The sequence below is a fragment of the Hyperolius riggenbachi genome, chromosome 6 (genome assembly GCF_040937935.1).
Source record: "Hyperolius riggenbachi isolate aHypRig1 chromosome 6, aHypRig1.pri, whole genome shotgun sequence".
In the NCBI taxonomy this organism is placed as follows: domain Eukaryota; kingdom Metazoa; phylum Chordata; class Amphibia; order Anura; family Hyperoliidae; genus Hyperolius; species Hyperolius riggenbachi.
In genome coordinates this window covers 73,932,745-73,960,345 of record NC_090651.1, presented here as the reverse complement: position 1 = coordinate 73,960,345, position 27,601 = coordinate 73,932,745, and the positions used below count along the sequence as shown (strand labels likewise).

The 27,601-nt window shown below is 46.6% G+C and overlaps 1 protein-coding gene and 5 non-coding genes across 6 annotated transcripts in view; all 6 read right to left on the bottom strand.

Moving 5' to 3' along the window:
- HECTD3 (HECT domain E3 ubiquitin protein ligase 3) overlaps window positions 1–27,601 on the bottom strand; it is a 149,472-nt gene that overhangs the window by 69,650 nt on the left and 52,221 nt on the right. The window lies entirely within an intron of this gene.
- Window positions 942–1,055, bottom strand: LOC137523249 (U5 spliceosomal RNA). Its single transcript, XR_011022591.1, has one exon. It is a non-coding gene; the product is annotated as a U5 spliceosomal RNA (small nuclear RNA).
- On the bottom strand, window positions 3,442–3,555 carry LOC137523250 (U5 spliceosomal RNA). Its single transcript, XR_011022592.1, has one exon. It is a non-coding gene; the product is annotated as a U5 spliceosomal RNA (small nuclear RNA).
- LOC137523247 (U5 spliceosomal RNA) lies at window positions 10,186–10,301 on the bottom strand. The gene has a single exon (XR_011022589.1). It is a non-coding gene; the product is annotated as a U5 spliceosomal RNA (small nuclear RNA).
- LOC137523243 (U5 spliceosomal RNA) lies at window positions 19,734–19,848 on the bottom strand. The gene has a single exon (XR_011022585.1). It is a non-coding gene; the product is annotated as a U5 spliceosomal RNA (small nuclear RNA).
- On the bottom strand, window positions 27,303–27,417 carry LOC137523242 (U5 spliceosomal RNA). The gene has a single exon (XR_011022584.1). It is a non-coding gene; the product is annotated as a U5 spliceosomal RNA (small nuclear RNA).

The window sequence follows — 27,601 nt, the reverse complement described above, 5'->3', positions numbered from 1 at the left end:
CCTTTTTCCTACGCGCCCTCCATAAGCCATTTATCACAGAAGTTTTCCAGAGTTGCAAGCTTCAATCTACTCCTAAAGGTAGCCATAGATCTAGTGATGATGGTCAGATTCAACCAAGAGACAAATCTGATAAGAGAGAGATCTGTCAGCTGCCCATACAACGCTGGCCGATTCCAAATCAATTTCATGCTGAAATCGATCCGGAATCGGCCTTATGATGCCGCATCCAACCACCTCGCTGCCCCGACGCGTTCTTCCCCCGGTGCCCAGTGCATGTTATAAATTACCTGTCCCCGCAGGCTCTGTTCTCCATACACGCGCGCCACGTGGTTGCCTAGTAGCGTGGCTGCATGTATGACGTCATACGCGCGTCCTTACTAGGCAGACACATGGGGTGCAGATGTATGGAGAGTGGAGTGCGCCTGGACCTAGCAGGGACCAGCGGAGGCGGCGGAAAGGTAATGTATACCATGCACTGGGCACCGGAGGGGGATACTTAACAATAGGGGGGACAGCGCCAGGGGTTTCGTCACGTTCATCGTTTCTCTCTAAATTGCACGCCATTACCGCCGCACATTTGATCGAGCAAGTCATCCCAAAATCTTGCAGCATGCGGGATCAACTTATGCGACCAATTACGTCATGAATTTGGTCGCACTGTCAGTCGGGCATGCACTTGGCGGCACTGATTTTCATCCGATTCAATTATAATCATCAAATCGGATGGTCGATCGGCCACCAAGTCATCTGATGTATGGCCACCTTAAAGTTCAGTCTTTGCTCAGCCTCCAGCAGTTTAGATATTATGACGATACTGGCCTCAACCTCAACTACCACAGTCTCACAACTTACTAAAAGGCTTTTAGTTCTTACAGCCAGCTGACATTTCTTCTCAAAGTATCAGTACAAATCTATAGTTCTAATTTTTCACCCAGTAAGTTAGCTCAGCCAAACTGAGCCTCAAAAAATTGAATGAAACTCATAGTTGTTCCTCTCCACAGAAATCTTTAGTAAAAGGCGAAAGATTTATTCGATCTGAAGAGAAACCAGAGTATACTTTTCCAAAGGCTAACAAAGAGCCCAACATTATAAAGACTCTATTCTGATCACATTGATTTTAGGAAAACTGTGCCTATATATTTACAGACAAATAGATAACTTAACATTTGCTAAAAATGTGCAGCAAAAATCAAAACTATATAAAAAACAAACAAAACAAAAAGTTAAAAGTAAAGCTGGCCATACACTGGCCCGATTTGCCGCCGTTTCGACAGCAGATTCGATCACTGGGATCGAATCTGCTGCCAATTGTTCGCGCTACACGCCGAATTTCGATCCATTTCGTCCGATCCCGTCGATCGCTCCGCGCGGAAAATTACCGTCGATCGCCCGCGCGTAGGGAGCGCGTCGCTAGCGGCGTTCGAGTGCCTGACGACCGACGCAATAGAGCGGCAATACATTACCTGCTCCGCCGGCGCGACTACCCCCGGTCACCGCTGCTCCGTGTCCGCGCTGGTCTCCGGCATGCTTCAGTTCCTCCTGCCCGGCAGGAAGTTTAAACAGTAGAGGGCGCTCTACTGTTTAAACTTCCTGCCTGGCAGGAAGAAGTAAAGCATGCTGGACCTGGAGACCAGAGCAGAGAAGACAGCGGAGACCTGGGGACTGGAGTCGCGCCGGCGGAGCAGGAAATGTATGCGGGCGGGGGGAGCTGCGGCAGCACCACCACCACCACCACCACAACAGATCGTGAACGGTTTCAGGCTGAAATCGGTTCACAATCTGTTTGCAGTAAAGGTAGCCATACGATCCCTCTCTGATCAGATTCGATCAGAGAGGGATCTATCTGTTGGTCGAATCTGATAGCAAATTGACCAGTGTATGGCTACCTTAAGTGTAGTTTATAGATGTGTTATCTGCAATGTATTGTGGGTATGCAAACTAAGAATAGCCAGCAACAGAGACTGTAGCTTCTGGGAAGGGAATGATTACTCATTAACATATAACCAGCTTCCAGGGCTAGATAGGAGAGACTTCCTATAGGAATGATCAATGAAATGCAAATAATTCTCAGTTGATGCAGGATTCTTGAAAATGGACCAAGGTGTAATTTGATAGGGGGTGTTTTTAGGGTTAGGAACGGGGGTGGTTAAGGTTAGGCATGGGGCGTGTTTTCCAGGGTCAGGCATGAAGGGGGGGGCAGTTAAGGTTAGGCTTTGGGGGGTGTTATTAAGGGTTATGCATGGGAGGTCAGTTAAGGTTAGGGGTGGTGTATTTAAGGGTTATGTGTGTGCATCAGTTAAGGATCATTCTATGCAAGAATAGTGAAATATCGGTATTATTTACCGATATTTTACTATGATAATTTACAGTTTTAAAATGTAGAACATCGGTATTTTACAGATATTCTACTAGTCAAAATCCTTGCACCCCTTTCTCCTGCACGCCCTCCATGAGCCATTTTTCAGAAGTTTTTCAGAGTGGCAAGCTTCAATCTGCCCCAAAAGTTCAGTCTTTGCTCCGCCTCCGGCAGCCTAGAATATTGGCATGATTCACAAAGCTTTTTCGCCTGTTTTCACTTTATCTATGTTACTTTTTTAATCTCCAAAAGAGCAAAAAAACAAATTTAAAATAAGAAAAGTAATATTGAAACGGAGTAAGTCAGGAACAACGTACTTTGAGAGATCATTTTGCTTGTAAATGTGCTTTTACACTGCCACCGTTGAATCGATCCTCTGCTCCGCCATCTTGGTCTGGTATGTGGGAGCCACCGCCAGTGACAGGCACAAACTACAGAGGATCATTAGGTCGGCGGAGAGGATCATTGGGAGACCTCTGCCCCCACTTGACCACCTGTATAACACAAGACTGCAAGCCAGGGCACTGAGGATTGCAAGTGACCTCTCTCACCCAGGCCACTGTTTTTTCACCCCACTTCCACTGGGTCGGAGACTTCGGGCCATCCCCACCAAGACCACCAGACATAAGAACTCTTTCTTCCCGATGGCCGTTAGCCTCCTGAACTCCCTTAACATTCTACCACCCTCTATCAGCGCCCTACCACCTGCATAGGAGCAGCAGACTTTCCACTGTGTATATCTAATTGTTGATTGTATATTCGTGTATGCCTATACTTGAGTATGAGATACTACTGTCATTCTAATGTTTTCCTGCCTTTCTTTCTATGTATTGCTTCATTGTGCCAAACCCAAATCCGGGCTTGACCCAGTCATGCTTGGCGAAATAAAACTGATTCTGATAAAAGTATATTTATGAATTAGGTGATAAGTCACGTATGAAGTTTTGTGAATAGAGCCCATTATGGTGATACTACTGGCCTCAACTATCACAGCCTCAAAACCTGCCAAAAAGATTTACATCCAGATGACTGTTTCTATCATAGTATCAGAACACAACCAAGATCTAATTTTCAACCAGTAAGTTAGCTCAGCTGAGCTGAGCCTCAAAAAATTCAATGAAACTCATGGTTGTTCCTCTCCACGGAAATCTTTAGTAAAAGGCGAAAGATTTATACGATCTGAAGAGAAACCAGAGTATACAATTGTGAAGGTAGACTAAGACCCGGACATCACACAGTCTCTGTTACAGTCAGGGAGACTTCAAACGATTTCAAAGAAAACTAATGCTAGAAATAACAATAGGTTTAACACATGGAAAAATGTCCGCCCAAAAGTACAAATCATAAACAAAAAGGACTAAAAGTAATTAGATTGTGCTTTACAGACCGTGCTACCTGAAATGCATCATGGGTATGCAAATCAGTCACAGTGGAAGTAGAGCCGACAGGAGAGGATTATGGGAGATTGCATTTACAGGGGCGGCTTCTTTTACATGTGTATAGAGCTGCATGAATAGGTCAGACTGCAGTGAGAAGACATTACATTGTGCAACTCTACAGACTGAGGCAGAACGGCAAGGAATAACAGGAAATCAAGAATACATCTGTGTTTGTAGAACTTTTTCTCTATGGGGTGTTGACACACAAGCGTTTGATAATGTTGAAAATCAATCAATAAAATATGTAAACAAAAAAAAACTCAACAGCCATTAACTGCTCAAACATTCTGTACACTCATAGCCCTTTCTTTTCACAGGAATCTGTAGTATAATGCTAGGTACACACAATGCAATTTTCTATAGCCATAACAGAATGACTGTTTGTTTCTTTAAAAAGGCTAGTACCAGTAATTGTCAATTAAAGTACCATAGCACAATCTTGCAGTACAAAACTTAATACAACTTTATTAGCACACATACAAAAATCATGTTTTCATAAAACTTTTATCTGTGAGATCAATCTTCAAGAATAGCAATATAGCATATCAAAAAAGGACTGCCATGAGACTGACAAATTCAATGATCTGGCTTGACATAATGAACAGTTAACGTTTCATGCAATGACACGTTAGTTACGGGCGATTTATGCACTTCATTAAAGTGGTATAAAACCCCGACAAAGGCTATCATTCATAAAAGTGTGATCGGTAACAAAAATCTGTGCGGGAAAATACCGCTTTCGGTATTTTAGACTTCTGGGTGGTCATTCATAAAAATGTTGCCAGTTGCATTACAAGTGCGGTGATTTCCCGAAAAAGGCTGGCGGTAGGCTTGCGGAAGCAGAGAAGCAGCCCGAGTCCCTCTGTGCGCTGCTCTCTCTGCTGCTGCTTGGGAGGTCTGTCTCCATTCACTTACATGTATTCCGCGTGCTTATCACTAGTTCCAAGGGAGCGGTATTTCCCGTCCGCATACCGCTTAATCTCTATAAATTGACATTTTGTTACATTTTTTAAGATAATCACCGCACAAGACGGTAATTTATCGCTCTGCTCGGTAATGTCAGCTTTTCATGCAGAAACAGCCTTTATGGCTATCATTCATAAAGCATTTCCGCATGCGGAAATGCTTAAAACAGCTGACTGTACCGACCACTTAGCAAAGTCAGCATTCATAAAGGCTCTTTCCGCATGAAAAAATGACACTACCGAGCAGAGTGATAAATCACCGCCTTGTGCGGTGATTATCGGAACAAATGTAGCAAAATGTTAATTCATAAAGATTACCTCAAGCGGTGCGAGGTCGGGAAGTACCACTCCCTCTGATGTGGCGATACTAATGTAAGTGAATGGAGGCACACAGACCTTCCAGGCAGCTGCAGCAGAGCGGAACACAGAGAAATGTATCAACTCAGCAGCTTCCGTGTCTCCGCAACCCTTCCGCCTGCCTACCGCCTGCCTAGTTCGGGGCATCTCCGCACTGCTTCCGCACATGGATACTTTTTATGAATGCCCACCCAAAAGTCTAAAATACCGGCAGCGGTGTTTTCCCGCATTGATTCCCCTTACCGACAGCTCCTTTATGAATGATAGCCAATGAGGGCAGCCATGTTCTGTTTGTCACATTCTCACAGGCCTGAGGGCCTATCAGCTTGCCTAGGTGTAAATTCAGTCCCCTCTCCTCTTCCCTCCTCCCCTCTGACTCTGAAATCAATGGCTAGTAACCTTAGATAAGATATATATATTTGTTATAGTTACTTTTTAATCTCGCATCCACTTTAATAATGTCATAATGAAATAATGGCCTCAATTCTGGTATGCTTACTGTCTATTTTACAGCATAAGTGGTATTTTACAGCATTTGGTAAAAGCAGTTTGGTATTGTGGTACATTTTAGTCATAATTTACATTATGCGGTAAATTTAGGTCCTAAAATGTGCAGTATTTTACCAAAAATTGGAATTCTCGTGAGAAATTGGGGGCATGTTAGTGCATAATTTATCGATCAGTTTAAGACCTGCCTGTACCTGGGGGTAAAGTCAATTTGTGTGCATTTTGCAGTTTTTAGTGGAGTTCCCATTCAGTCCCTGTTCCTGCTTTAATGGGATTCCTATTCAGGCTGTGTAATAGAGAATAGTAAAAATAAAACTCTAGATATTTACTAGATTTTTGTTTTGTAGAGAATGCCAACTTTCCATAGGTTGCTACATAATTAAATACAATCCCCGAAAGCGCCCCCCTCCCTCCCCCCCCCCCCCCCCCCAAAAAAAAGGAGTTCCGAAGATGAGTGCATCCGTACATGCGCAGTTAGGCGGTGATTTATCACTCTGCTCGGTAGTGTCATTTTTTCATGCGGAAAGAGCCTTTATGAATGCTGACTGCAGAGTGTTCGGTAAAGTCAGCTGTTTTAAGCATTTCCGCATGCGGAAATGCTTTATGAATGATAGCCATTGTATCACAGGAATAAATAATCATAAACTTTTGAAGCTGTTTGCAGCTAGATTTGCTGTGTAAACTATTTAAACTTTAGATAAGATATATAGACTTGTTACTTGTTATAGTTAGTTTTTCATCTCGGATCCGCTTTAACTAACACCACAGATTTTCAATTATATTCAGGTCTGGGGAATGAGATGGCCATTCCAGAATGTTGTACTTGTTCCTCTGCATGAATGCCTTAGTGGATTTTGAGCAGTCCAAGCTCGGAGGCTGCGCACAAATGTTCACAGTAATCAAGTCTCTATTAGGTGCAATCCTGTAAGGAAAAACAGTCAAAACGCTATTGATCCAATAGATAAACAATCCAGTGCTTTTTCCTAAGTTGCAGGCTGTTCTCGCCACTGATCACCTTCAGCGAGTAGTCACCACCACCACACCCCTCACAGTGGGCACTCACCGCTATTATATGACCCTCTATTAGGTGGGTCTTCAGCGCTTATGGGGTCATCAGGCCGCCCCCTGCCACTCAGGAACTTTATCCGCTCAATGAGACTTGCACAGGAACATATACACTTCTAAAAACATGAACAGAGCTCTCATAGCGTAATACTGTAAAAACAAGTTTATTCTAAAAGAAATGCGCACTTACAAACATGAGGCTTGGTGTTGGGCACAGAGTTTTAGTGGGCTCTACCCCAATCGTAGGCCGCCGGATCGGCTTGTTGCACTGGCTGGGTCCGCTTCCAGTGGCTCTCCACCTCGCCCCTCGAATGTCTGTAAGCTTGCTAAAAAAGTGGTCGCATTAGCTTGACCGGTTTCGTCGCCTAGGCGACTCCTCAGAAGCATATGCGGCCTGAACGCCATGTTGGTTTATATATACCTATCCACCTAGTCCAATTTCCTCCCTCCCTTCCCTCTCTCACCCCCGGAAGTGCTAAGCGCCGAAAAGTATCAACCAATGGTTTCCCCGTATACCCGGAATCTGCTTCCGGGTTCGGGTTCCCATAGTGACGCGGCTACTTCTCTTCCTCCCCTTACGCAACGTCGGCGTTTGAATTACCATACCGCCGCGCATGCGTATTGCGTATGATGCCTGGGACCAATGGCCGTTTGAATTGCGCCTGTGCAAGTGTAGCTCGCATACCAGACGTCTATCTCTATCCCAGGCCCTCTTGTGGTCAGCCGTCAAAACGCATGTTCCCAATCATTACGTGCTCACATATTCCATCCCTCACGGCCCTCTTGTGGCCACATACCTAACTGCAGCTAAAAAACTAATAAACTATTTTAAACCCTCTCCGATGTCTACCATTGGGGTATAGCCTTAACAATGATATTACACTTTGCCAAAAATTCATATCCATAGAAACAGCATATACTATTACAAAAATCATCCATAAATAGAACTGAGAGGTAAAATCAAGGGGTTATGCCATTAATCTCATGTTATGTACATATTTCAAAATCTCTCCCTTGTGCCCCCTACATCATTCTCCAGTAAATTTTTGTTGGTCTCACTCATAATACTTAACATAGGTGAGTATTTCACCCTTCCACTCGAATGCCCACTATTTTTTGTGCAATGTCATTCCCATAAACATATAACTGTTGTACTGTGAACTATCATAAAGTGCCCTAATAGAACAATATGTGCCCGCTTTTAAGTCATAAACATCTCAAGTGTAAAACCTTTCAAGTGTAAAAACATTTAAAGGGCATTCGGTTGGGGGATCCACTCACCCATATATATTTTAGTCATTACTCAAAAAGCAAACTAAATCTATGTCACTATTCAGTCCTCTAGGTTTCAATGTGTTTAACATGTAGATCCATTTGGTCTCTCTTTGGGACACACTTCTTACCATGTCTCCCCCCCTCCATGGCCTGGTAATTTTTTCCACCCCACAGAAATTTAAAAGTGACGGGTTGCAATTGTGCGCTTGTTTAAAGTGGGCCGACAGCGTATGGCTCGTAAGCCCCTTTGCAATATTGCGCAGATGTTCCCCTATCCTTTCTTTTAAAGGCCTCGTTGTCCTCCCCACATATTGGAGTCCACATGGACACCAAGCCAGATATACTACAAATTTATCATTACAAGTGATGAAGTCTTTTATCTTAATCATCCTACCATTTGAATGTCCTGTTATTAGATTCGTTCTCTGAGGCCTGGCCTCTCTGCATCCTGCATCATACGCAATACGCATGCGCGGCGGTATGGTAATTCAAACGCCGACGTTGCGTAAGGGGAGGAAGAGAAGTAGCCGCGTCACTATGGGAACCCGAACCCGGAAGCAGATTCCGGGTATACGGGGAAACCATTGGTTGATACTTTTCGGCGCTTAGCACTTCCGGGGGTGAGAGAGGGAAGGGAGGGAGGAAATTGGACTAGGTGGATAGGTATATATAAACCAACATGGCGTTCAGGCCGCATATGCTTCTGAGGAGTCGCCTAGGCGACGAAACCGGTCAAGCTAATGCGACCACTTTTTTAGCAAGCTTACAGACATTCGAGGGGCGAGGTGGAGAGCCACTGGAAGCGGACCCAGCCAGCGCAACAAGCCGATCCGGTGGCCTACGATTGGGGTAGAGCCCACTAAAACTCTGTGCCCAACACCAAGCCTCATGTTTGTAAGTGCGCATTTCTTTTAGAATAAACTTGTTTTTACAGTATTACGCGATGAGAGCTCTGTTCATGTTTTTAGAAGTGTATATGTTCCTGTGCAAGTCTCATTGAGCGGATAAAGTTCCTGAGTGGCAGGGGGCGGCCTGATGACCCCATAAGCGCTGAAGACCCACCTAATAGAGGGTCATATAATAGCGGTGAGTGCCCACTGTGAGGGGTGTGGTGGTGGTGACTACTCGCTGAAGGTGATCAGTGGCGAGAACAGCCTGCAACTTAGGAAAAAGCACTGGATTGTTTATCTATTGGATCAATAGCGTTTTGACTGTTTTTCCTTACAGGATTGCACCTAATAGAGACTTGATTACTGTGAACATTTGTGCGCAGCTTCCGAGCTTGGATTGTGATTTACTTATACATTTAGGGCAGCGCACCACTGTTGTCACCCATCTTACTATCTATCAGCGCGGTTTTTTGTGTATTTGGGATTTTGAGCAGTGTTTAGGGTCGTTGTCTTGTTGAAAGATCCAGCCCCGGCGCAACTTCAGCTTTGTCACTGATTCCTGGACATTGGTCTCCAGAATCTGCTGATACTGAGTGGAATCCATGCATCCCTCAACTTTGACAAGATTACCAGTCCATGCACTGGCCACATAACCCCACAGCATGATTAAACCACCACCATATTTTACTGTAGGTAGCAGGTGTTTTTCTTGGGATTCTGTGTTCTTTTTTCTCCATGCATAACACCCCTTGTTATGCCCAAATAACTCAATTTTAGTTTCATCAGTCCACAGCACCTTATTCCAAAATGAAGCTGGCTTGTCCAAATATGCTTTAGCAAACCTCAAGTGTCTCTGTTTGTGCTGTGGGCAGAGAAAAGGCTTCCTCTGCATCAATTTTCGCATACAGCATCTCCTTGTGTAAAGTGTGCCGAATGGTTGAACAGTGACTCCATCTGTAGCAAGATGATGTTGTAGGTCTTTGGTGCTGGTCTGTGGGATGACTGACTGTTCTCACTGTTCGCTCTACTATGCCCCCATAAATCACCTAGCCGTGCTGTTGACACACAGCGTGTCCCAGCCGGCTGTTTACTTCTGTAAGTGTCAGTCTCGCCGCTCTCCCGCCTCCTCCATAGCTCCGGTCCCCGCCCACGTCCCTTCCCTCCCCGCTGATTGGACAGCACGGCTGGGTGATTTATGGGGGCATAGCAGAGCGCAGGGGGGGAGCTTAGGGGGGGATCGGGACAGCAACAGAGGCTGGGCAGTATAGCATTCTTAGAACCCACCTTGGGTTCTCTTTAAGAAGTTACTTCTACTTTTTAACCAGTAAGCAAGCCCAGCTATGGCTGGGCCTCAAAAAAATTCAATGAAACTCATGGTTGTTCCTCTCCACGGAAATCTTTAGTAAAAGGCGAAAGATTTATACGATCTGAAGAGAAACTAGAGTATACTCATGTATATTTATACAGAGAGCCGGACAGCACGCAGTCTGGAGAATTCCTGATGTTTATAATAAAACAATTACTATAGATAACAAATAATGTTTACCACATGCAAAACTATAAATCTATTTTCCAAACTATAAATACCAAGGGCTAAAAGGAGTAACATTTTACTTTAAGAAATGTGCTATCTGAAATGCATCATTGGTATGCAAATAAGGCGAAAAGGGGGTTGAGGCTTCAGCAGAGGATTATGGGAGAAGGGAAGTACAACAAAGAGCATCCTCATTTACACTAGAGATGGGAAGTTCGGATCTTTTCAATGATCCGGATGATTCGAATCGGATCGTTGAAGAGATCCGGATCTTTGATCCGAATCTCGGATCATTTTACTACCGGAAGCATTCGGGGGTGAAATGAACAGCAGGACAGGTCTGTGGACAGGAGAAGGGGAGGGAGTGGACACACAGAGAAGGGGAGAAGATGGACAGAGGGCAGGGAGTGGACAGAGAAGGGAGGAGGGACGAGCAGAGAGCAGAAATGTTTGCACGTAATACCCACATGCTGAAGTCATATGCTTTACATATATTTCACCTATATGTTCATCTGTACACTTTGAAAGAAAATGTCGCACAGTGAAAGAAAGCATTCCCAGAAGATAAGTGCAGCTGTTTAGTGCTGAGTGCAGGAGGATTATATTGCCTTTCAATCACACTGTCTGCAAAGTTACTGAGCTGTGCTGAGCCAAAAGCTTCCAATGTGTTCACTGTGCAGCACTACGGAACAGACAGCCTATAATGAGCAGCACGTTATAGCCAGTATGTGTGCTCTACACATATCTGGCAGTGGCACCCATGTCCCCTCTCTCTCATCTACCTGACTCCCCGCAAGGCTGCCTCCCATACAACAGAGCGATCCCTGCTTCCAGGACCCCGCTGCCCGCTGAGAGGGGGCATGTCGCTCCTTGCCCCGCCCCTTTTGCGATCCGAATCACTCATTTTGATGATTCGGATGATCGACTCATAAAATAGATTCGGATCAAAGATCCGAATCGTTCATGATCCGGACAACACTAATTTACACATGTATAGAGCAGCAGATGATGAATAGGGGAGACTTAAAGTGGCCAGATTTTCGACCATCAGGGCCCGTGCTGACCTGAGCGGGAATCGCGCGATTCCCGCTCACGGCAAACCGCTAGCGGTTTGGCAAAAAACGCTACACAATGGCTATCATTCATGAACAGGCTGTCGGTAAAGAGAATCAGTGCGGGAAAACACCGCTGGCGGATTTTTAGACTTCTGGGTGGGCATTCATAAAGATGTATCCGTGTGCGGAAGCAGTGCGGAGATTCCCCGAGCTAAGCCGGCGGTAGGCAGGCGGTAGGCTTGCGGAGACACGGCAGCGGCCGAGTTGATACATTTCTCCGTGTTCCGCTCTGCTGCAGCTGCCTGGGAGGTCTGTGTGTCTCCATTCATTTACATTGATATCGCTACATCAGAGGGAGCGGAAGTTTCCGACCTCACACCGCTTGCGGTGATCTTTATGAATGAACATTTTGCTACATTTGTACCGATAATCACCGCACAAGGCGGTGATTTATCACTCTGCTCGGTAGTGTCATTTTTCCATGCGGAAAGGGGCTTTATGAACGCTGACTTTGCCGAGTGGTCGGTAAAGTCAGCTGTTTTAAGCATTTCCGCATGCGGAAATGCTTTATGAATGATAGCCAATGGGTATCATTCATAAAGAGGCTGTCGGTAAGGGGAATCAATGCGGAAAAACACAGCTGGCGGTGTTTTAGACTTCTGGGTGGGCATTCATAAAGAAGTATCCAGGTGCGTTAGCAGTGCGGAGATTCCCCGAACTAGGCTGGCGGTAGGCAGGCGGTAGGCAGGCGGAGACACGAAAGCTGCCGAGTTGATACATTTCTCCGTGTTCCGCTCTGCTGCAGCTGCCTGGGAGGTCTGTGTGTCTCCATTCACTTACATTGGTATCTCCACATCAGAGGGAGCGGGACTTTCCGACGTTGCACCGCTGGCGGTATTCTTTATGAATTAACATTTTGCTACATTTGTTCCGATAATCACCGCACAAGGCGGTGATTTATCACTCTGCTCGGTAGTGTCATTTTTTTCATGCGGAAAGAGCCTTTATGAATGCTGACTTTGCTGAGTGGTCGGTAAAGTCAGCTGTTTTTTAGCATTTCCGCATGCGGAAATGCTTTATGAATGATAGCCATTGGCCTAGATTCATAAAGCATTCCCGCATTCAGAAATGCTGAAAACGGCTCACTTTACCGACCACACAGCAAAATCTGTATTCATAAAGGCTTTTTCCGCATGAAAAGCCGACATTGGCTATCATTCATAAAGCATTCCCGCATGCGGAAATGCGTAATACCGCTGACTTTACCGACCACCGAGCAAGTTCTGCATTCATAAAGCCTCTTTCCGCATGCGGAGCTGACATTCCCGTGCAGAGTGACAACGTACCGCCTTGTGCGGCTTTGATACGCAGTTATCCAGAAAAAGTAGCAAAAGGTTCATTCATAAACATGCGGAAGGGGATTACCGATCCCCTGGATGTAGCGGGAAGCTTGCGGAGTACATGTAAGTGAATGGGACGGACCTCCCACACATCAGCAGAGAGAGCACCGCATGGAGGGACTCGGCCAGCTTTTCTGTTTCCGCATGCCTACCGCCCGCCTGCCGACACCATTCTCCAGAAAACCTCCGCACTGCTACCGCCCCAGGCACAAAGTTTATGAATGACCACCCAGAAGGATAAACTACCGACGGCGGTATTCTCCCGCACGGGTTCCCCTTACCGACAGCCTGTTCATGAATGATAGCCAAAGCGCGGTGATTATCATAGCAAAAGTAACAAGTAGTCAATTCATAAAGATTAGAGGTAGCGGTATGCGGACGGGTATTACCGCTACCTCTGATGTGGCGAGAAGCGTGCGGAATACAGTGCAGTGAATGGGACAGACCTCCCAAGCAGCTGCAGAGAGAACACCGCACGGAGGGATTCCGCCTGCTTCTCCTGTTTCCGCATGCGTAGGACAGCCTAACGCCTGCCTACAGCGGAATATCTCCGCACGCCTGTCACAACTAGCAACATTTTTATGAATTACCACCCTGAAGGCGGAAATACCGTCAGCGGTGTTTCCCCGCTCGACTTTACCTTACCGACAGCACTTTTATGAATCGAGGCCAATGTAGCGAGTGGCAGTGTTCTCACTGCCGCAGTTGCGGGTAGCGATAACCGCAACCGCGCTGCATGCAGCGGTTTGCCGGCGAGGAGCGTTCCGCGATTAGCGATCGTGATTAGTGTGCAAAGCACGCTAATCGCGATCGCTCCAAAACCGCCGCAGTGTCCAGTGATTGGGAAAATCACTGCCGCAAAACGATTATAAGTGTGAACGGACCCTCAGAGGGTTTTCTGTCTGATGTGTGCCACACTAGGAACAGATTTCCAACAGATTTCAGAATGAATTACAGTGGAACCGTGGTTTGCATAATTAGTTCTGGAAACATGCTTGTAATCCAAAGCACTCATATCAAAGCAAATTTCCCCATAAGGAGTAATGGAAACTCAGATGATCTGTTCCACATTCCAAAAACATTTATAGAAAAATATTTAATAGAGTATTGTACTGTACAAAAGATAAAATATAAAAAGGACTTTAAAGAGACACTGAACCGAAAAAAAATGATGATATTATGATTTGTATGTGTAGTACAGCTAAGAAAAAAAACATTAAGATCAGATACATCAGTCTAATTGTTTCCAGTACAGGAAGAGTTGAGAAACTCCAGTTGTTATCTCTATGCAAAAAAGCTATTAAGCTCTCCGACTAATGCTGGGAATACACGGTTCGTTTTTGCCTTCGTTTAAACCTTCGTTTCGATTGTGCCTTTTGTCCTTTTCGATCCCGAAATAATCGGTCATACGGTTAATATCACCACCCACGGTTTCGTTTTTTTTTTTCGATTCTGATGGTTTCGTTTTTCCAATGATCGAAGGCTGCAAAGAAACGAAACGAAAATCCCTTTTTACAGGGACGGACTAGCATAAACGAATATATAATCGATCTGAACAGCCATCAAGCCTACCAATGGCTCGATTAGATGGATAAAGAGAGATAATATCAAACATGTTCGATCACTAGTCGTTCGTTTTTGGGGTCTATTAATCGAAACTATAATGAGATTATGACTATTTTCACATACGTTTTCAACACTCGATTCGTTTACCGAACGAATCGAAGGTTTAAACGAAGGCAAAAACGAACCGTGTATTCCCAGCATAACTTAGTCGTGGAGAGGGCTGTTATCTGACTTTTATTATCTCAACTGTAATTGAACTGTTTACTTTTCCTCTGCTAGAGGAGAGTTCATTACTTCACACACTGCTCTGAAAGACTCATTTTGAATGCTGAGTGTTGTGTAATCTGCACATATTATAGAATGATGCAATGTTAGAAAAAACACTATATACCTGAAAATAAAAATATGAGAATATTTTCTTTGCTGCTAATCTTCTAGTAATTATTCATAGTACACAACCAATTCATTATATCATATATTTTTTTTCGCTTCAGTGTCTCTTTAACCATAACTAAGTCATTGCTATTTCCTGTAATATATAGGCTATCATTCATAAAGGACCAGTCGGTAGTGCGGGAAAACACCGTTCTTCTCCGCAAGCGGCACTTAAGACTTCTGGGTGGTCATTCATAAAGAAGTTGCCTGTTGCGATACAAGTGCGGAGGTTTTCTAGAGGAAGCTGGCGGTAGCGTGGCGGAAGACATGCGGAAACATAAAAGCTGCCCGATTCCCTCCGTGCGCTCCTCTGTCTGATGCTGCTTGGGAGGTCCGTCCAATTCATTTACAAGTAATCCGCCCGCCTATCGCTACTGTCGAGCAAGCGGTATTTTCCTCCCGCATACCGCTTGCTCTAATCTTTATGAATGGACGTGTTTGTTACTTTTTCTAGATAAATCTAGAAAAACTCCGCACAAGGCGGAAATGTATCGCTCTGCTCGGTAGTGTCATTTTTTCATGCGGAAGGAGCCTTTATGAATGCTGACTTTGCCGAGTGTTCGGTAAAGTCAGCTGTTTTATGCATTTCCGCATGCGGAAATGCTTTATGAATGATAGCCATAGTAGCAAATATATCGGCGCCAAGGGACAATGGAACCGCCGCTGAGAAGAACAATGTCCAAAAGTTCAGAAGTCAGGCATACATCAAAGGTCAGCGCAGGTTTAGAAAGTCATATGTAGGGAATGGTAAATTCTTCACCACAATGGGCTCTATTCATAAAACCTTACCGCAAGTTTTCCGCTCAAAACAGCGGATTTTCCCGTCCATTTAGCAAAGTGGGCATTCAAAAAAGCTGTTCCCGCATGAAAATCTACAATCCCCCAGCAGAGCGAGAAATTGCCGCCTTCTCCAGTGTTTTTCTAGATTTATCTAGAAAAAAGTAACAAAATGGCCATTCATAAAGATTAGAGGAAGCGGTATGTGGACGGGAAATACCGCTTCCTCTGATTTTGCGGATTACATACAAGTGAATGGGACAGACCTCCCAGAGAGAGCAGTGCACGGAGGGACTCTGCCGGCTGAAGTGTTTCCGCATGCCTTCCGACAGCTTACCGCCAGCTTTCAGCGGGAGATCTCCGCCCTTGCATCGCAGCTTTCAAGATTTCTTTGAATGACCACCCAAAAGTGTAAAATACCGCTGCGGTATTTTCCCTCCAGGAGTTTTCTCGCAACAACTTTTTTATGAATAGAGCCCAATGGCTATCATTCATAAAGCATTTCCGCATGCGGAAATGCTTAAAACAGCTGACTTTACCGACCACATATCAAAGTCAGCATTCATAAAGCCTCTTTCCGCATGGAAAAATGACACTACCGAGCAGAGTGATAAATCACCGCCTTGGCTATCATTCATAAAGCATTTCCGCATGCGGAAATGCTTAAAACAGCTGACTTTACCGACCACTCGGCAAAGTCAGCATTCATAAAGCCTCTTTCCGCATGGAAAAATGACACTACCGAGAAGAGTGATAAATCACCGCCTTGTGCGGTGATTATCGGTACAAATGTAGCAAAATGTTCATTCATGAAGATCACCGCAAGCGGTGTGAGGTCGGGAAGTACCGCTCCCTCTGATGTGGCGGTACCAATGTAAGTGAATGGAGACACACAGACCTCCCAGGCAGCTGCAGCAGAGCGGAACACGGAGAAATGTATAAACTCTGCAGCTTCCGTGTCTCCGCCTGCCTACCGCCTGCCTACCGCCAGCCTAGTTCGGGGAATCTCCGCACTGCTTCCGCACATGGATACATCTTTATGAATGCCCACCCAGAAGTCTAAAAATTCGCCAGCGGTGTTTTCCCGCACTAATTCTCTTTACCGACAGCCTGTTCATGAATGATAGCCCTTGTGCGGTGATTATCGGAACAAATGTAGCAAAATGTTCATTCATAAAGATCCCCGCAAGCGGTGTGAGGTCGGGAAGTACCGCTCCCTCTGATGTGGCGATACCAATGGAAGTGAATGGAGACACACAGACCTCCCAGGCAGCTGCAGCAGAGCGGAACACGTAGAAATGTATCAACTCGGCAGCTTCCGTGTCTCCGCAAGCCTATTGCCTGCCTACCGCCAGTTTAGTTCGGGGAATCTCCGCACTGCTTCCGCACATGGATACATCTTTATGAATGCCCACCCAGAAGTCTAAAAATCCGCCAGCGGTGTTTTCCCGCACTGATTCTCTTTACCGACAGCCTGTTCATTCATAAAGCATTTCCGCATGCGGAAATGCTTAAAACAGCTGACTTTACCGAACACATAGCAAAGTCAGCATTCATAAAGGCTCTTTCCGCATGAAAAAATGACACTACTGAGCAGAGTGATAAATCACTGCCTTGTGCGGTGATTATCGGAACAAATGTAGCAAAATGTTAATTCATAAAGATTACCTCAAGCGGTGTGAGGTCGGGAAGTACCGCTCCCTCTGATGTGGCGATACTAATGTAAGTGAATGGAGGCACACAGACCTTCCAGGCAGCTGCAGCAGAGCGGAACACAGAGAAATGTATCAACTCGGCTGCTTCCGTGTCTCCGCAACCCTTCCGCCTGCCTACCGCCTGCCTAGTTCGGGGAATCTCCGCACTGCTTCCGCACATGGATACTTTTTTATGAATGCCCACCCAGAAGTCTAAAATACCGGCAGCGGTGTTTTCCCGCATTGGTTCCCCTTACCGACAGCTCCTTTATGAATGATAGCCAATATATCAAATGCTCAGAGGTAGATATCCGCCAAACATCAAAACTAGAAAAGGCTTACCAGCTCCCAACAACATTGTTGTAAAATGGCTCAGGTCACAAATAACGTCCAGGGAACATCAGACGTCGTGAAGATCCAGTGGACATTCGTATGGAGGTAAAGTTTCAGGAATTTATATAGGAAAACAAAAACGGCAATATCTAACCAGTAACCAGTTTATTTAGATAAAATTTCTTTAAAAGGCAGTAGATATAAAAACGATAACTCACATTCAGGGCCCATAAACAGGGAACCCCGGAAGATTAGCGCGCATTTAATGGTCAATCGTAGATCAATAGACAATGGTGCCGCCTGTTACCTTCCCATTTGGCTGCCTTTTAACCACCCTGGCGTTCTGATTAAATCGCCAGGGCGGCTGCGGGAGGGTTTTTTTTAAATTAAAAAAAAAATATTCCATGCAGCCAACTGAAAGTTGGCTGCATGAAAGCCCACTAGAGGGCGCTCCGGAGGCGTTCTTCCGATCGCCTCCGGCGGCCAGAAGTAACACGGAAGGCCGCAATAAGCGGCCTTCCGTGTTTCGCTTACCTCGTCACCATGGCGACGAGCGGAGTGACGTCATGGACGTCAGCCGACGTCCTGACGTCAGCCGCCTCCGATCCAGCCCTTAGCGCTGGCCGGAACTGTTTGTTCCGGCTACGCTGGGCTCGGGCGGCTGGGGGGACCCTCTTTCGCCGCTGCACGCGGCGGATCGCCGCGCTGCAGCGGCGATCAGGCAGCACACGCGGCTGGCAAAGTGCCGGCTGCGTGTGCTGCTTTTTATTTCATTGAAATCGGCCCAGCAGGGCCTGAGCGGCAGCCTCCGGTGGTGATGGACGAGCTGAGCTCGTCCAGACCGCTCAGCAGGTTAAAGAAATTTTATCTAAATAAACGGGTTACGCTTAGATATTGCCGTTTTTGTTTTCCTATATAAATTCCATACGGATGTCCACTGGATCTTCACGACGTCTGATGTTCCCTGGACGTTATCTGTGACCTGAGCCATTTTACAACCTTATAATGTGGGTTGTTGGGAGCTGGTAAGCCTTTTCTAGTTTTGATGTTTGGCGGATATCTACGTGGTGAAGAATTTACCATTCCCTACATATAATGACTTTCTAAACCGGCGCTGACCTTTGATATTGCTATTTCCTGGCTCACCACTAACGTACGTGCGTGCGTGTTTAGGGATTTCATGGAAATGTGACATTATACAGCCCTTACACTCAGACTAAGTACAGCACAATAAAGCACAACCGTCAGCTCTGTTGTGATGATGTGACGTACGCATAGGTTTGTGCTTGTATATCAAGACGTTGCGTTGCTTGCTTATCAAGTCAAACATTTCATACAAATGTCTGCTTGTCTTGAAAGGTACTTTTAAACCAAGTTACTTGCAAGCCAAGGTTTTTCAGTCATTGGCCTCAATTCTGGTAGCTATGTGTAGTAAATATTTTCTTATCGGTAATATATCCCATGCAGTATTTTTTTTTGGGGGGGGGGGAGGAATAAATGCGGTAAAACGTGCAGTAGTTCAGCGGTAAATAATAATAATATACTTTAATTGTCTTCCATAACTTAGGATAGTGTTTGGAAGATTTTTTTTTTTGTTGGGGGGGGGTATTTGACTATGTAGCAACCTATGGAAAGTAGGCATCCTCTACAAAACAAAAATCAAGTAAATATTTGGAGTTTATATTTTTACTATTCTCTATTACACAGCCTGAATCGGAAGTCCACTAAAACATGAACAGGGACTGAATAGGAACTCCACTAAAAACTGCAAAATGCGCACAAATTGACTTTACCGCCAGGTACAGGCAGGTCTTAAACTGATCGGTAAATTATGCACTAACATGCCCCCTATTTCTCATGAGAATTCCAATTTTTGGTAAAATACCGCATATTTTAGGATCTAAATTTATTGCATTAGGTAAATTATGACTAAAATGTACCAGAATAGCAAACTGCTTTTACCAAATGCTGTAAAATACCACTTATGCTGTAAAACGGGCAGGAAGCATACCAGAATTGAGGCCATTATATCATTATGACCTTGTATTATTAAGAAGTTACTTCTACTTTTTTAACCAATAAGTAAGCCCAGCGGTGGCTGGGCCTCAAAAAATTCAATGAAACTCATGGTTGTTCCTCTCCACGGAAATCTTTAGTAAAAGGCGAAAGATTTATACGATCTGAAGAGAAACCAGAGTATACTCATGTATATTTATACTGAGAGCCGGACAGCATGCAGTCTCTGAATCATTCAGGGAGACTTCATGATGTTTATAATACAACAATTACTATAGATATCAAATAATGTTTACCACATGCAGAACTTTAAATCTATTTTCCAAATCATAAATACAAAGGGCTAAAAGGAGCAGTATTTTACTTTAAGAAATGTGCTACCTGAAATGCATCATGGGTATGCAAATAAGGCAAAGAGGAAGTTGAGGTTTTAGCAGAGGATTATGGGAGAACGGAAGTACAAGGAAGTGTCCTCATTTACACATGTATAGAGCAGCAGATGATGAATAGGGGAGACTGTAACTGTACAGGGTGAAGATTATACTGCATTGTTCCAAGTATAGACAGAACAGTCCATCCTCTGTCCCGTTGTTTCTGCGCCCTCCTTGGTTGAAGACATTATTCCGTTTACTAGGTCTTCAGCACTCCTCCTTAGGCATCCTACAGAACAACTCCAGTCCCCGGGTATTTCCAAAGATGACCAAACCTTTACTGCGCATGTACATATGCTCATCTTCGGAACTTCTCGACCTTTTGGCTAAGATCAAGTGTAGTATCTGGCCTTTTGGCTAAGATCAAGTGTAGTATCTGTTCTTATCAGTTGGGTAACCTTGGGGGACCTGGAGGGATGGCACAGTGGCAGTGTGTCCCGCCTAGTCATAATTCCCACGGTCTGGTGGAATGGATCTACTCCTGGTCGAGGCTGAATGGCTGAGGGCTTTGCTTAGGCGTACTGCCCCTGGAAGTGGCGCTCCAGGTGCACCTGAAAAAACCTGAGATGTGGCAGATCTCAGGCGGAAGTAGGGTGCTTTGGTCTGTACTGCCCATATGCAAAACCAACTAACGCAGCTCCCCGGCCTTTTGGCTAGGGAGAGTGCGGAATTTTTATCACTCCGGCCGCAAGGTCGGGGCCAGCTTGCTGGCACGGGGACTTCGGTTCCCACCCGGCTCCCTCTCGGGGGAGCCACCCAGACCATGTGGACACGGTTGCCACATGGCCAGGCCCTTTGGGTAACCACTGGGCGCAGTAGGGGTCCTCCTCGGAGGACCCCAGGATCCTTCAACCCCTCGGGTGTTGGAGGATGCCACCCCCTGAGCCGAAGGCAAAGGGGGAAGGTTCCCTTCGGGGAACAACCGGAAGGGCCCTGCAGCATTGTGGGGCCCGTGGCTACTCGTGCACGTTTTGTGGGGGTGCTTTAGGGCACTCACGCTTTTTCCGTGCACGGGGCTAATAGCCTTGCTTACCCGGGACCTCTGTTGCATGCAACAGGGGCCAAGAAAGCTTAAAAAAAAAAAAAAAAAAATCTGTTCTTGAAATTTTTGGGGGGACCTGGAAGGATGGCACTGTGGCAGGGTGTCCTTCCTGGTCGTAATTCCCAGGGACTGATGGAATGGATCTATACCATGGTCGAGGCTGAATGGCTGAGGGCTTTGCTTAGGCGTACTGCCCCTGGAAGTGGCGCTCCAGGTGCACCCGAAAAAACCTGAGATGTGGCAGATCTCAGGCGGAAGTAGGGTGCTTTGGTCTGTACTGCCCATATGCAAAACCAACTAACGCAGCTCCCCGGCCTTTTGGCTAGGGAGAGTGCGGAATTTTTATCACTCCGGCCGCAAGGTCGGGGCCAGCTTGCTGGCACGGGGACTTCGGTTCCCACCCGGCTCCCTCTCGGGGGAGCCACCCAGACCATGTGGACACGGTTGCCACATGGCCAGGCCCTTTGGGTAACCACTGGGCGCAGTAGGGGTCCTCCTCGGAGGACCCCAGGATCCTTCAACCCCTCGGGTGTTGGAGGATGCCACCCCCTGAGCCGAAGGCAAAGGGGGAAGGTTCCCTTCGGGGAACAACCGGAAGGGCCCTGCAGCATTGTGGGGCCCGTGGCTACTCGTGCACGTTTTGTGGGGGTGCTTTAGGGCACTCACGCTTTTTCCGTGCACGGGGCTAATAGCCTTGCTTACCCGGGACCTCTGTTGCATGCAACAGGGGCCAAGAAAGCTTAAAAAAAAAAAAAAAAAAAAAAATCTGTTCTTGAGGTTTTGGGGGGGGGGGACCTGGAGGGATGGCACTTTGGCAGGGTGTCCCTTCTTGTCGTAACTCCCCAGAGGCTGATTGAATGGATCTATACCATGGTCGAAGCTGAATGGCTGAGGGCTTTACTTAGGCGTACTGCCCCTGGAAGTGGCGCTCCAGGTGCACCTGAAAAAACCTGGGATGTGGCAGATCCCAGGTGGAAGTAGGGTGCTTTGGTCTGTACTGCCTATATGCATAGCCGACTAACGCAGCTCCCCGGCCTTTTGGCTAGGGAGAGTGCGGAATTTTTATCCCTCCGGCCGCAAGGTCGGGGCCAACTTGCTGGCACCGGGGACTTGTCCCCTGGGGACTTCGGTTCCCACCTGGCTCCCTCTCGGGGGAGCCACCCGGACCATGTGGACACGGTTGCCACATGGCCAGGCCCTTTGGGTAACCACAGGGCAGTCCAGGGTCCTCCAGCCCTTCGGGTGTTGGAGGATGCTGCCAGTGTCCTCCAACCCTCGGGTTGGAGGATGCTTAGTACCCCCTGCGCCGATGGTAAAGGGGGATAAGTTCCCTTCGGGGAACACCGGAAGGACCCTGCTGTATTGTGGGGCCTGTGGCTACTCATGCACGTTTTGTGGGGGTGCTTTAGGGCACTCACGCTTTTTCCGTGCATGGGGCTAATAGTCTTGTTTACTTAGCCAAGAAAGCTAAAAAAAATAAAATAAAAATCTATTCTTATCAGTTTCAAGGAAGGATTCGCCTCTGTACTATGCTCTTGCCCCCCCCCCCCCTCCTCCGCAGTTTGACCGGGGCTGGGGGTGCATTCCGAAAAAGGAATTGGTGGCAACATTGGTTCCTCTAGTAGGAATGTACAAATCATACGTTTCCTTGATCCTGACTGCACAAACAGATCTACCATGATTGAGGCTGAAGGGCTGAGGGCTTTGCTTAGGTGTACTGCCCCTGGAGTGGCGATCCAGGAGGTCCTGAAAAACCTGTGGCGGAATAAGGCACTAAGGTCTGTACTACCTGTATGCTTAGCCAACTAACGCAGCTCCCCGGCCTTTTGCCTAGGGAGCGTGTAGAATTTTTATAACACCAGTCGCAAGGTCGGGGGCCAGCTTGCTGGCACTGGGGACTTGTTCCCTGGGGACTCCGGTCCTCGACTAGAGGCCCCCTCTTGGGGGAGCCGACCCTGGCCAGTGGGCAACCATGTGGCAAGTCGGGGTCCTCCAATACTTCGGGTGTTGGAGGACCCCAAAGCCCCCCTACCAAAGGCAAAGTGGAAGGTTCTCCTCCGGGAGAACAACGGAAAGGGCCCTGCTTTTGTGGGGCCCAGGGAAGCTCATGCACATTTTTGTGGGGTGTTTATACACTTCCACTTTTTCCGTGCATGGGCATAAAGCCTTGCTTACTCCGGGCTCTGTTGTGCGCAACAGGAGCTAGAAAAAGATTTTTAAAAAAACTTGTCGGGGACTGGAGTAGCTCTGAAGGTTGCCCAATGAGTTTCAACGAGTTATGTGACTTAGCAGGTCAAATCAGTTCAACCAGAGACAGCGCAGGAACGGCGGGCCTGACCAAGAAGGCTCTATGGTATCCAGAGCATTCCTTCTACATAGGTATGTATAAAAACTAAAGTGAATTTTTAGTACAAGGAAGCTTTCACATCTGATCTTGGCCAATGAGTCTCTTCTGATAATCTAGCGTGTGGACAGTAGTGTTGGGCGAACACCTGGATGTTCGGGTTCGGGAAAGTTCGCCGAACATGGCCGCAATGTTCGGCATGTTCGGGCCGAACCCCGAACTTCCCGAACATCCCGCTTTTGGGGGCCCTATGGGGTCGCAGGCATAAGGGGGGAGCATGCCCCGATCGCGGGGGGGGGGTCGGAAATTCCCCCCACCCCCTCCGCCAGCGCTCCCCCCTCTGCCCGCTTCCCCATACAAAAGTTTCAGGAAGTACCGGTCCGGTGGTAGTGGGTGGCTGGCAGTGGGCGGCACTGTGAAGTGAGTGACTGAGGAGGAGGAGTCCGGAGAGTGACGCGTTGAGGGAGGCCGGGCAGCGGGCGGTTCAGCAGTAGTACGGTACTACTGCTGAACCGCCCGCTGCCCGGCCTCCCTCAACGCGTCACTCTCCGGACTCCTCCTCCTCAGTCACTCACTTCACAGTGCCGCCCACTGCCAGCCACCCACTACCACCGGACCGGTACTTCCTGAAACTTTTTTATGGGGAAGCGGGCAGAGGGGGGAGCGCTAGCGGAGGGGGTGGGGGGAATTTCCGACCCCCCCCCCCCCCCCCGCGATCGGGGCATGCTCCCCCCTTATGCCTGCGACCCCATAGGGGGCCCTGTTCGGCGGCCAATTAGTAGTTCGGGGCGAACCCGAACTTAAAAGGCCGAACACCGTCAGGTGTTCGGCCGAACTCGAACATCACCCGAACAGGGTGATGTTCTGCAGAACCCGAACAGTGGCGAACACTGTTCGCCCAACACTAGTGGACAGCGGCCCCATTGTGTCAACTAGAGATTCAGACCGCTGACTCATCTTGGCTGAGCATATATGTCAATTCACAGCTATGGGGATTCAGATGCAATGTCGCAACAAACGCAGCAGGCACTACATATTTATTTCCTCGCACGCAAATTCGGAAGCAGCCTATTGATTTCAATAATCTGTTTTTCCGCATCCGAATTCACGTGTTAAAAACCGGAGGAGATTTGCATAAATGAAAACTTAGCCTAAAGGTAGCCATACACTGGTCGATTTGCCATCAGATTCGACCAACAGACAGATCCCTATCTGATCGAATCTGATCAGAGAGGGATCGTATGGCTACCTTTACTTGCAACAGATTATGAACCGATTTCAGCCTGAAACCGATCACAATCTGTTGTGGTGGTGCTGCCGCCGCTCCCCCCGCCCGCATTCATCACCTGCTCCGCTGGTGCGACTGCCCCCGGTCACCGCTCTTCTTCTCCGTCTCCGCTCTGGTCTCCGGCATGCTTCCCTTCTTCCTGTCTGGGGGAAGTTTAAATAGTAGAGCGCCCTCTACTGCCGGGACAGGAAGAAGGGAAGCATGCCGGAGACCAGACCAGAGCGGAGAAGAAGAGCGGAGACCCGGGAGTCGCGCTGGCGGAGTAGGTAATGTATTGCAGCTCTATTGCGTCGGTCGTCGGGCACTCGAAACGCGATGTGCTCTTTACCCGCGGGCGATCGACGGTTATTTTCCACACGGCGCGATCGACGGGATCGGACGGAATGGATCGTAATTCGGCGTGTAGCGCGAACGATTGGCAGCAGATTCGATCCCAGTGATTGAATCTGCTGTCGAAACGGCGGCAAATCGGGCCAATGTATGGCCAGCTTAAGTATTGCTCCAGAGATCGCATGACAATTATAGTGGAACCTTGGTTTGCATAATTAGTTCCAGAAACATACAAAGCACTCATAAAGTAAATTTCACCATAGGGATTAATGGAAACTCAGATGATCTGTTACACAATCAAAAAACATTTATAGAAAAATCTTTAATACAGAGTACTGTACAAAAGTAAAAATATAAAAAAAGACTTTCACTAAAACTAAAGGTGGCCACACACAATACAATAAAATGAGCCAATTTTACGGCAATTCAATAAAAAAAAACATCGGATTTCCCGAATAATCGAAAGCTTTTTTTTTATCGGATTTCCCGTTTTTATTCGATAAAAAAGTCTATTGGGAGTGCTGTATTTTTGTGATCAATTTTTATGTAAATTGAATAGTGTGTGGTAGATTGTCAATTTCCTAATATATACTTTCGAGCAATTTTCTCAGAGGTGCCAATTATTTTTTATCATAGTTGATCATATGTGTGTGGTACATTGGTCAGATTTTTTAAATGTTACAATCAGTCAGAAAAATTTATAGCAATTCTTGAATTGAACAGATATTTTAAAAATTGTATGGTGTGTGGCCACTTTAACTCATTGCTATCTACTGGCTCACCACAAACGTGTGCGTGTGTGTGTGTGTGTGTGTGTGTGTGTGTGTGTGTGTGTGTGTGTGTGTGTGTGTGTGTGTGTGTGTGTGTGTGTGTGTGTGTGTGTGTGTGTGTGTGTGTGTGTGTGTGTGTGTGTGTGTGTGTGTGTGTGTGTGTGTGTGTGTGTGTGTGTGTGTCTTTAGGGATCTCATGGAAATGTGACATTATGCAGTACTTACACTCAGACTAAGTACAATAAAGTACAACCCTCAGCTCTGTTGTGATGACGTGACGCACGTATACGTTCTGTGCTTGTATATCAAGACGTTGCTTGCTTATCAAGTCAAGCATTTCATACAAATGTCCGCTTGTCTTGCAAAACACTCTTCAACCAAGTTACTTGCAAGCCAAGGTTTTTCAGTCATTGGCCTCAATTCTGGCAGCTATTTGCGGTAAATATTTTCTTGTCGGTAAAACACTTTTTACCGACAAGAAAAGCAACATATGGAATGTATACTGTAGTTAAAGGCATCCGCTGTAAAAAAAAACAAAAAAAACCCAGTAAATATCTGGAGTTTTATTTTTACTATTTGTATCTATTACACAGTCTGAATAGGAATTCCACTAAAACAGGAATAGGAACCCCACTAAAAACTGCAAAATGCACACAAACTGACTTAAAACCCCAGGTACAGGCAGGTCTTAAAGAGACTCTGAAGCGAGAATAAAACTCGCTTCAGAGCTTATATTCAGCAGGGGCATGTGTGCCCCTGCTAAAACGCCGCTATCACGCGGCTAAACGGGGGTCCCTTACCTCCCAAATCCCCTCGTGGAGTCCCGGGGATCACTTCCTGATTGAGGCAGGGCTAACCGCTGCAGCCCTGCCTCATGCACGTCTGTCAGCGCGTATCTCCGCATCTCCCCCGCCCCTCTCAGTCTTCCTTCGCTGAGAGGGGCGTGGGAGAGGCGGCGATGCGCCGCTGATAGACGCCGCTGAGAGGCAGGGCTGCAGCAGTTACCCCTGCCTCAACAGCAGCAAAATCTACAACCAAGTTGGTCATAGATTTTGCAGGGGGGGATTTGGGGAGTAAGGGACCCCCATTTAGCCGCGGGACATCGGCGTTTTAGCAGGGGCACACATGCCCCTGCTGAATTTAAGCACTGAAGCGAGATTTATTCTGGCTTCAGTGTCTCTTTAAACTGATTGGTAAATTATGTGCTAACACGCCGCCCATTTTTCATGAGAATTACAATTTTTTAGTAAATTACAGAACATTTTATGACCTAATTTGCCGTATGTGGTAAATTATGACGAAAATCTACCAGAGAGGCAAACTGCTTTCCCCCCATATGGTAAAACAGACAGTAGGCAAAATAGATTGAAACCACTGTATCTTTACAACCTTGTATTTATAAAATGTTGTGTCTGCTTTTTAACCATTATGTAAGCCCAGCGGTGGCTGGGCCTCAAAAAATTCAATGAAACTCATGGTTGTTCCTCTCCACGGAAATCTTTAGTAAAAGGCGAAAGATTTATACGATCTGAAGAGAAACCAGAGTATACTGATGCATATTTATACTGAGAGCCGGACAGCATGCAGTCTCTGTTTCAATCAGGGAGACTTCATGATGTTTATAATACAACAATTACTATAGCTATCAAATGAGGTTTACCACATGTAGAACTTTAAATCCATTGTCCAAATCATAAATACAAAGGGCTAAATGTAGTATTTTACTTTACAG